This window comes from Bos javanicus, chromosome 1 (assembly GCF_032452875.1).
Source record: "Bos javanicus breed banteng chromosome 1, ARS-OSU_banteng_1.0, whole genome shotgun sequence".
NCBI lineage: Eukaryota > Metazoa > Chordata > Mammalia > Artiodactyla > Bovidae > Bos > Bos javanicus.
Window position 1 is genome coordinate 45,965,170 of NC_083868.1, and position 11,319 is coordinate 45,976,488.

Here is an 11,319-nt window from a genome sequence, read left to right on the forward strand (position 1 = left end):
TGAAAAAGCTCTGAAAATGGATGGTGATGATGGTTGCACAACAGTGCGAATGAGTGTATTTAATGCCACAGGATTGTACGCTTAAAAATTAACATGGTTAGAAGCATATACAGTACCGTATGTAAAACAGACAGCCAAAGGAAATTTGCTGCATAACTTAGGGAACTCAGACTGGGGCTCTGTTAACAACCTAGAGGGATGGGATTGGGAGGGAGATGGGAGGGAGGTTCAAAAGGGAAGGAACATACGTATACTTATAGCTGATTCATGTTGATGTTTGGCAGAAACCAACACAATTCTGCAAAGCAATTATCCTTCAATTAAAAATAAATTTAAAGTTTAAAAAAAAGGGAGGGGATTTATGTACACCTATGGCTAATTCATGTTGACATATGGCAGAAATGAAACCAATATTTTAAAGCCACTTATCCTTCAATCAAAAGTAAATAAATTTTTAAAATGAAAAAACTAACAGTAACTTTTAAGTTATATATATTTATCACAATAAAAAATAGAAAAAATAATCCACTGAATACTTAAACAACCTGATTTAAATTTTTTCTCTTTTATTTACTTTTTTATTTTTCCCCATAAATTAAAAATTTTAACAAAAGCTAAGTGTAGAAAGTGGATCTTAGAAGACAGGCACATGTACTTAGAACCATTTTCTTTGCTCTATTTTTTTAGTGCTTCAGCTATTACAAAGGATCAGACTCACACATTTCAAAATCTTACCCAGTATCAAGTTTCCATAATCATGTAAAAGTCAGGTAATCCAGGGGCTCAGACAAAGCAGAGAGGATTTGGGGACATTGAGGTGGCTTCTCTTTCTTCTTATAATGAGCACTCACTCTCTGGCCCAGAATGATAGATGAGCTTGCCAATGGAGGATATATGGGGTTATCTCACACAGTAAGGGAAAATTTTATTCATGATACATCTCTGTTTTATACCCTAGCTTTCATATCAGTTTTCAAGGATATCTTGCTAAGAGCACTCCTGTTAGCAGAGATCATTAGCCTATTTACCCAGAGGTCCAGAATTACATTGCCTAGGCAGTTATGTTGGGTAACCTGCCTTCTTTCCCCTCGTCCAAAGTAGAGCACCCCTTGGTAATTTGGGGCAACCTGGCTTACAGCCCAGCTACATTAACTTCTTTCTCCTCATTAACTAATTTATTATGATTGCACATGTGAACTAGTATGTGTGCATTTGTCTTTAGAAACAATTATTTAAGGTACAAACCTGGTATGATATTTTCGTGGGAGTTTTCTGCTCCTAAAGCTTGATGTCTAGACCTTTCAGTTCAGTTCAGTTTCAGTTCAGTCACTATTGTGTCCGACTCTGTGATCCCATGGACTGCAGCACGCCGGGCTTCCCTGTCCATTAGCAACTCCTGGAGCTTACTCAAACTCATGCCCATTGAGTCAGTGATGCCAGCCAACCATCTCATCCTCTGTCATCCCCTTCCCCTCCCACCTTCAATCTTTCCCAGAATCAGGGTCTTTTCAAATGAGTCAGTTCTTCACATCAGGTGGCCAAAGTATTGGAGTTTCAGCCTCAGCATCAGTCCTTCCAATGAATATTCAGGACTGATTTCCTTTAGGATGGACTGATTGGATCTCCTTGCAGTTCAAGGGACTCTAAAGAGTCTTCTCCAATACCACAGATCAAACGCATCAATTCTTTGGTGCTCAGCTCTCTTTATAGTCCAACTCTCACATCCATACATGACTACTGGAAAAACCATAGCTTTGACCAGACAGACTTTGTTGGCAAAGTAATGTCTCTGCTTTTTAATATGCTATCTAGTTGGTCATAACTTTTCTTCCAAGGAGCAAGTGTCTTTTAATTTCAGACCTTTATGTAAGGAGAACTCCCCAGACAGGTGCATCAGGTATCACCTGGTGAGAGTGAAAAAGAAAAGATGGGGTTTCTAAGTCCTCACATAGCTCAACAAGGTCCCAGATCCAACGATCCAGATGTAGGGAGCTAGAGGCAATGAAAACCTAAGGGAAAAGGAACACTGCTTTCACATCAGTCACCTTTCAGGCCAAAAGGCACTGAAAGGAGGGATGCATTATTGCTTCAGAAGGGCTTTCTGGGGTCTGCTTAGCTTATTCCATCTTTCCCATTCTCTGATGTTAACTTTTACATCATCTCGCTGCTTGGACTGCAGGATTCAGACATTTCTTTGCATCCCAGGTCAACCTTGACTTTAACAAGAACATAAATTTCTTCTTGCCTCAGATTCCTGGTTTGGCTTCAGCCCATTCCATACAGGTCCCACCTCTCAGGACCTGAGGCTGAATCAGAGGACTAGGTCTCCCACAAATCTGGGGGGAAAACCTGGGCAAAACTCTCAAAGCTTCACGACTGGTTGTAGAAGCAGCTGCCACCCCAAGCTGATCACCATGCAGAAAAAATCGGCCCCTTCATATTGCCAACCTTCAGGACAGGACTTCCCCCTGCTCTGTTCCTCCACTGAGCCAACTCCTTTGCAAATGTGGGTTAAAAAACAGTAGCAGGGAGAAACCAAGGCTCTTCAGACTCTCTTCAAACCTCTCTGATGGTGGTGAGTCTGGACTCTACTATCACTACCTAAGATTCTGAGATTAATAGTGGCGCCAGGGAGCCAGAGGGATGGAGCCAAAACTGGTGCTTCGGTTTTGAGTATATAGTGCCCCTAATTAATCCCATCTGGCTTCATATAATTATCTAAGCAGAAGTGCCTTTGGCATTATTTGAATCACAGATCGAGCTCTAACTTCTGCTGATAGCTATAGAGCTCGTTCTTCAAAGCATGCAGCAATGCAAGCAGAAGGAATAATTTGCTTCTTATAGACATATGCCCTGGACAGGGACATCTTCTGGATGAAATACTACCAGAAACATAGTCAATAAGCACTGAAAAAATCCTTTCTGTAAATAGTGCCAAATACAATTTTAAAAACCTTATAAATCATGGAAGTTTAAAAAATAACAACACATCACAGTTTACTAAATATTTTCACCAATTTTCCCATTTGAAAGGAAAACAGGAAGTGTCACAATTTCCAATTTAAAATAATAGAAGAAAGAATTAACTTTAACTGGGAAGAAGAAAGAATTAAGATACTCTGTCTCATTAATAAATAACAGAGGAATAAATAAGAAAACAAACAACTAACTTAAGACCAAATTCCAACATCAGTTTTATATGTGTCCCTGTCATATAACGATGTATATGTCTCAACATGCTTGGTGGCAGGATTCATCTGCGTTCAGGTATTTCTGGTGTTCTTGTGATACAGGCTTTTCAGAAACTTACAATGCTAGGCAGTTTACTCAAGGGAAGAAAATTATTTGGTTTAAGCTATAGTTATTTTTTATATTTTTTTAAGAGCTGCTGTTATGATCACACCTGTCCTTTATAATCTTTACATATCAATCTTGGAAACAAGAAAAGCAGGATTTTCACTCTATTTATATTCACATCAGAGAAGTGCAACAAAACATTTCAGTGAAACGCTATGGCAGACAATCTGCTCCATTGCAGCAATGTGTTTGATGTGGGCTCTGGACACAAAGCAAACCCTCACAGTTGGGAAACGACAGCTGATGCTTTTGTCAAAGCCTGCCAGCAGCTGATGACCCTGCGCTCCCTAGTTCTGAGCGCATGTCTCCTGGTGGTGGTTCCTTGTGTATGTAAGTGCCCCACCAGAGTTATCTGGGTGGGTGGTCTATGGAACAGATGGAATTTATGGCCAGTTTTACTCACAGATGGGCAACTACTTCAAATGCTATTGCTTGATGTTTGATTGTGGAAAGGGACCTGGTTGATTCTCCCCAGAATCAAATCAAACACTAATACTATGAGGCTATGGTTACTATTAGTATAACTCCTTTATGAGCAAGGGGAAGACTTAGCAACACACAACAAATCCTTCAGACCCATAATGAAAAAGGAATCACTTTTTGCCACTAAAAACAAAAAGAGGAAAGAAGAATGTTAGATGCCATCCTGTGTAAACCAATAGACAGCTTCTCTTTTCTCCCAAGAGTTCTATTTTCCCTCTAAAGTTCTAACGTATATCAAATCACTGCATAATATTTCTCAAAACTTTGAATGTTGACAAAAATTTCAAAACAAAACTATTTATTTTTGAAAAATCTTTTCTCATTGTGAAAATAATTATTCACTTGCAATACAAATACCTTCAATTTAGAAAATACAAATACTCTTGGTCTTCCAATACCGTAAAGTATTGACATTATTTTCACTTAGTGTGAATGAAGGCTATGAGAACTAGCTTTAACTGGGAGGAACAAGGAATTAAGACACCAACTCATTAAGGAAGAACAGAAGACTGAAAGTAAAGGGATAGAAAAAAAAAAAAAAAACCCATGCAAATGGAAGTTAAAAGACAGCTGGTTTAGCAGTATTTATATCAGAAAAAATAATTCTGTACAAAAGACAAACATGAGAATTATATAATGATTAAGGGCTCAATACAAGAAAAGAATATAGCATTTATAAATACATATGCATTTAATTTGCTGTTGTTGCTGTTTAGTCCCTAAGTCATGTCCAACTCTTTGCTACCCCATGGACTGTAGAACATGTACCCCATGTCCTCTGTCCTCAACTATCTTCCAGAGTTTGCTCAAATTCATGTCTATTGAGTCAATGATGCTATCTAATCATCTCATCCTCTGGCAACATCTTCTCCTTCTGCCTTCAATTTTTCCCAGCATTAAGGTTCTTTCCAATGAGTTGGCTCTTGACATCAGGCGGCAAAAGTGTTGGAGCTTCAGCATCAGTCCTTCCGATGAATATTCAAGGTTGATTTTCTTTAGGATTGACTGGTTTTATATCCTTGCAGTCCAAGGAATCTTCAGTCCAAGTCAAGAGCCTTCTCCAGCACCACATTCAAAAGCATAATTCTTAGACCCTCAGTCTTCTTTATGGTTCAGCTCTCACATTGCACATGACTACTAGAAAAACCATAGCTTTGACTATATGGACCTTTGTCACCAAATTGATGTCTCAGCAAAGTGATGTCACTGTCTAGGTTTGTCATAGCTTTCCTGCCAAGGAGCAAGGGTCTTTTAATTTCATGGCTACAGTCACTGTCCTTAGTAATTTTGGAGCCCAGGAAAACATCTTCTTCCACTTCATCACTTCTTCCACTCTTTCCCTTTCTATTTGCCATGGTAAGATAGGATCAAATGCCATTAGTTTTTTTACTGTTGAGTTTTTAAGCCAGCTTTTTCACTCTCCTCTTTTACCCTCATCAAGAAGATCCTTAGTCATTCTTCACTCTCCACCATTAGAGTGGTATCATCTGCATATCTGAGGTTATTGATATTTCTTCTGGCAATCTTGATTCCAGCTTGTGATTCACTGAGCCCAGTATTTCACATGACATACTCTGAATAGAAGTTAAATAAGCAGGCTGACAATATACAGCCTTGATGTATATTGTCCTTTTCCTCCTTTTCCTATTTGGAACCAGTCTGTTGTTCTGTGTCCAGTTCTAACTGTTGCTTCCTGACCTACATATAGGTTTCTCAAGAGGCAGGTCAGGTGGTCTGGTATTCCTACCTCTTTCAGAATTTTCCAGTTTGCTGTGATCCACACAAAGGCTTTAGCATAGTCAATGAAGTAGAAGTAGATGTTTTTCTGGAACTCCTTTGTTTTCTCCATGATTCAAAAAATGTTGGCATTTGATCTGTGGTTCCTCTGCCTTTTCTAAACCCAGTTTGTATATCTAGAAGTTCTCAGCTCATGTACTGCTGAAGCCTAACTTGAAGGATTTTGAGCATAATCTTGGCTAGCATGTGAAATGAGTGCAACTGTACAGCAGTTTGAACATTCTATGGCATTGTCCTTCTTTGAGATTGGAATGAAAACTGACCTTTTCCAGTCCTGTGGCCACTGCTGAATTTTCCAAATTTGCTGGCATATTGAATGCAGCACTTTAACAGCATCATCTTTTAGGATTTGAAATAGCTCAGCTGGAATTTCATCACTTCCACTAGCTTTGTTCACAGTGATGCTTCCTAAGGCCCACTTGATTCCACATTCCAGGATATCTGGCTCTAGATGAGTGACCACACCATCATGGTTACCCAGGTCATCAAGACCCTTTTTGTATAGTTCTTCTGTGTATTCTTGCCACCTCTTCCTAATCTCTTCTGCTTCTGTTAGGTCCTTACTGTTTCTGTCTTTTATGGTGCCCATCCTTATATGAAATTTTCCCTTGATATCTCCAATTTTCTTAAAGAGATCTCTAGTCTTTCCCATTTTATTGTTTTCCTCTATTTCTTTGCATTGTTCATTTAAGAAGGCCTTCTCATCTCTCCTTGCTTTTCTCTGGAACTCTGCATTCAGTTGGGTGTATCTTTCCCTTCTTCTCACATCTTCTGCTTCTCTTTATTTTTTCAGCTATTTGTAAAGCCTCCTCAGACAACCACTTTGCCTTCTTGCATTTCTTTTTCTTTAGGATAGTTTTGGTCACTGCCTCTCGTACAATATTACAAATTTCAGTCCATAGTTCTTTAGGTACTCTGTCTACCAGGTCTCACCCCTTTAATATCAGAGCATCTAAATATGTAAAGCAAATATTAGCAGACACAATGGAAGAATTTGATAGTAATACAATAATAGTAGGATACTTGAATATACCACTTAGATCAATGGACAGGCCATCTAAACAGAATATTAATAACGAAGCAGTGGCCTTAAATTCCACATTACACCACATAGACTTAATAGATACCTGAAGCTTCCCAAGTGTCACTAGTGGTCAAGAACCTGCCTGCCAATGCAGGAGACATAAGAGATGTGGGTTTGATCCTTGGGTTGGGAAGATCCCCAGGAGGAGAACGTGGCAGCCCACTCCAGTATTCTTGCCTGGAGAATCCCACAAGACAGAGGAGCCTGGAGGGCTACAATCCATAGCATCACAGAGAGTCAGACATGACTAAAGTAACTGAGCATGCATGTAGAACAAGCCATTGAACAAACAAAAACCCAGAATACACACTTTTTTCAAGTGCACATGCAATTTTCTCCAGGATAGATAACGTGGTGGCCACAAAACAAGTCTCAGTAAATATAAAAAATTGAAATTATATTAAATATCATTTCCAGCCACAACAGTATGAAACTAGAAATCAAGAAAAATGGAAAAAAATGGAAAAAAACACAAACATGTAGAGATTAAACAACATATTACTAATAAAATGAATCAACAAATAAATGAAAGAAGAAATCAAAAAATACCTTGAGATGAATGAAAACAGAAGTTAAACTTTTCAAAATCTATCAGTTCAGTTCAGTCACTCAGTCGTGTCCAACTCTTTGCGACCCCATGAATCACAGCATGCCAGGCCTCCCTGTCCATCATCAACTCCCGGAGTTCACCCAGACTCACGTCCATCAAGTCAGTGATGCCATCCAGCCATCTCATCCTCTGTCGTCCCCTTCTCCCCCTGCCGCCAATCCCTCCCAGCATCAGAGTCTTTTCCAATGAGTCAACTCTTCGCATGAGGTGGCCAAAGTACTGAGTTTCAGCTTTAGCATCATTTCTTCCAAAGAAATCCAAGGGCTGATCTCCTTCAGAATGCACTGGTTGGATCTCCTTGCAGTCCAAGGGACTCTCAAGAGTCTTCTCCAATACCACAGTTCAAAAGCAGCAATTCTTTGGCTGCGATCCAAAAGTCTACAAATAATAAATGTTGGAGAGGGTGTGGAGAAAAGGGAACCCTCTTACACTGTTGGTGGGAATGCAAACTAGTACAGCCACTATGGAGAACAGTGTGGAGATTCCTTAAAAAACTGGAAATAGAACTGCCTTATGATCCAGCAATCCCACTGCTGGGCATACACACTGAGGAAACCAGAAGGGAAAGAGACACGTGTACCCCAATGTTCATCACAGCACTGTTTATAATAGCCAGGACATGGAAGCAACCTAGATGTGCATCAGCAGATGAATGGATAAGAAAGCTGTGGTACATATACACAATGGAGTATTACTCAACCATTAAAAAGAATACATTTGAATCAGTTCTAATGAGGTGGATGAAACTGGAGCCTATTATACAGAGTGAAGTAAGCCAGAAGGAAAAACATAAATACAGTATACTAACGCATATATATGGAATTTAGAAAGATGGTAACAATAACCCGGTGTACGAGACAGCAAAAGAGACACTGATGTATAGAACAGTCTTATGGACTCTGTGGGAGAGGGAGAGGGTGGGAAGATTTGGGAGAATGGCAATGAAACATGTAAAATACCATGTAGGAAACGAGTTTCCAGTCCAGGTTCGATGCATGATGCTGGATGCTTGGGGCTGGTGCACTGGGATGGCCCAGAGGGATGGTATGGGGAGGGAGGAGGGAGGAGGGTTCGGGATGGGGAACACATGTATACCTGTGGCGGATTCATTTTGATATTGGGCAAAACTAATACAATTATGTAAAGTTTAAAAATAAAATAAAATTAGAAAAAAATAAATAAATAAAAAGAATTCATTTGAATCAGTTCTAATGAGGTAGATGAAACTGGAGCCTATTATACAGAGTGAAGTAAGCCAGAAGGAAAAACACCAATACAGTATACTAACGCATATATATGGAATTTAGAAAGATGATAACAATAACCCTGTGTACGAGACAGCAAAAGAGACACTGATGTATGGAACAGTCTTATGGACTCTGTGGGAGAGGGAGAGGGTGGGACGATTTGGGAGAATGGCATTGAAACATGTAAAATATCATGTATGAAATGAGATGCCAGTCCAGGTTCAATGCACGATACTGGATGCTTGGGGCTGGTGCACTGGGATGACCCAGAGGGATGGTATGGGGAGGGAGGAGGGAGGAGGGTTCAGGATGGGGAGCACATGTATACCTGTGATGGATTCATTTTGATATTTGGCAAAACTAATACAATTATGTAAAGTTTAAAAAAAAAAAAAAGCAGCAATTCTTCAGTGCTCAGCCTTCTTCATAGTCCAACTCTCACATCCATACATGACCACAGGAAAAACCATAGCCTTGACTAGATGAATCTTTGTTGGCAAAGTAATGTCTCTGCTTTTGAATATGTTATCTAGATTGGTCATAACTTTCCTTCCGAGGAGTAAGCGTCATTTAATTTCATGGCTGCAGTCACCATCTGCAGTGATTTTGGAGCCCAGAAAGATAAAGTCTGACACTGTTTCCACTGTTTCCTCATCTATTTCCCATGAAGTGATGGGACTGGATGCCATGATCTTAGTTTTCTGAATGTTGAGCTTTAAGCCAACTTTTTCACTCTCCACTTTCACTTTCAACAAGAGGCTTTTTAGTTGCTCTTCACTTTCTGTCATAAGGGTGGTGTCATCTGCATATCTGAGGTTATTGATATTTTTCCCCACAATCTTGATTCCAGCTTGTGTTTCTTCCAGTCCAGCGTTTCTTATGATGTACTCTGCATATAAGTTAAATAAGCAGGGTGATAATATACAGCCTTGACGTACTCCTTTTCCTATTTGAAACCAGTCTGTTGTTCCATGTCCAGTTCTAACTGTTGCTTCCTGACCTGCATACAGATTTCTCAAGAGGCAGGTCAGGTGGTCTGGTATGCAAAAGCAGTTCTAAGAAGAAAGTTTATAGCAATATAGGCCTACCACAAGAAACAATAAAAATCTAAAATAAACAACCTAACTTTCCATCTGACAGATTTAGAAAAGGCCCAAACTTAACAGAAGGAGGAAAACAATATAGTCCAGAGCAGAAATCAATAAAATAAAGCTCCAAAAATACACACAATAAAAAAGATCAGTGAAACTAAAAATTGGTTTTATGAAAATATAAACAATATTGATAAGCCTTCAGCCAGACTTACTAAGAAAAAAAGAGAGCCTAAATAAACAAAATTAGAGATGAAAAAGAATGAAGTAAAAGAAAAAGCCACATGCTTCATAAAGTGGCCTATCCACCATGGTATAGTTTAAGACTGTTACCTAATGGAAAAGTTTATGGGCAAAATATTGCCTCAATACTTAAAGTACAACTTGAAGGTCATTACTTTTTTCTGATTAAATCTCTACTTAATGCTCCTGAAAATAAAATATACTACTGAAATACTGTTTGAGTATTTCATGGCTCATATAAAGCCATGCAGGCTATGCTTGCATTAACAACATCCTGAGCATCAAAACAAGTAGGAAAACTGACAGTGGCTGGTATTAAGGTGGAGTCATTCCTGTCTTTTCTATGGCTATAGGACATGTGATTGGCAGCTGAAGTAAGCACATTCCAATCACAAGGTAAGCTGTACTGTATTTCATTTAGCAATTGCTAAGAGGCCAAGAAGTAGGCATTCCTCTAGGGCAATCCCTGGAAACAGCTATGGAAGTAAAGGAGTATAGTTATATTTGCCCAGATTTAGTAAAAGAATTTAACAAGTATGACACAGAGAGGCCAAAGTATACTGGAATCAAGCCAATCTCAAAGAAAGAATTTTCCATTGATGTTGGTTATGACAGATTCTTGGAACTTGAAATCTTTTTTTCATCCAAAATTTGCTAATCTGGACTTTACCTACCTAAGAAGTAGTAGATGAGGTAATTCAGCATTATCTTACTGATGTCTGAGTTCTCTCAAGTGAGTAAGAATACTGACCTCACTTAACTGGATGTGCAGAGATTTTGAGTGTCATTTTTATATTTTGAAGGAAAAAATGACCAAGTAAATGATACATTTCAAAAAGGAGCCTCATACACAACAATGTGAATTAATTTAATGCCACTGATTAGAACACTTAAAATGGCTAAAATGTAAATTTCTTGCTATATGTTACCAAAATAAAAAATATATATATATATTTTTTAATTTAGGTGGCCTCATGACACTTGCCATTATTTATTCATGGGACAAGGAATTCCAATAATTAGGAAATGCTACCAACCTCACATAAAGAAAATTGGTTTTTGCTGCAAGTGTTTTTGTAGCTGAGAAGCTAGTACAGTTGACACTTGAACAACAAGGGTTTGAACTGTGCAGGTCCACTTATATATGGATTATTTCAACAGTAAATAGTACAGTTCTACACATTCTGTAGTTGATTGAACTTGTAGATATGCAATCACATATATGGAGGAACCACATATACAAAGGAACTACGAAGGGCTCACTATAACTTATGTTTTTGACTGAGTAGAGGGTCCACACCCCTACCCCCACATTGTCCAAGAGCCAACCATGTATTTGATTAAGTCTAATTCCTTGGACTCCTTCTTGCTAAAAAAAAGAAAAAAAATTAATAAAGATAGCCTGTT

The 11,319-nt window shown here is 38.7% G+C and overlaps 1 pseudogene; it reads left to right on the forward strand.

Moving 5' to 3' along the window:
* Window positions 1-3,512: 3,512 nt before the first annotated feature.
* LOC133251296 (actin-related protein 3-like) lies at window positions 3,513-10,635 on the forward strand (annotated as a pseudogene).
* Window positions 10,636-11,319: the final 684 nt, after the last annotated feature.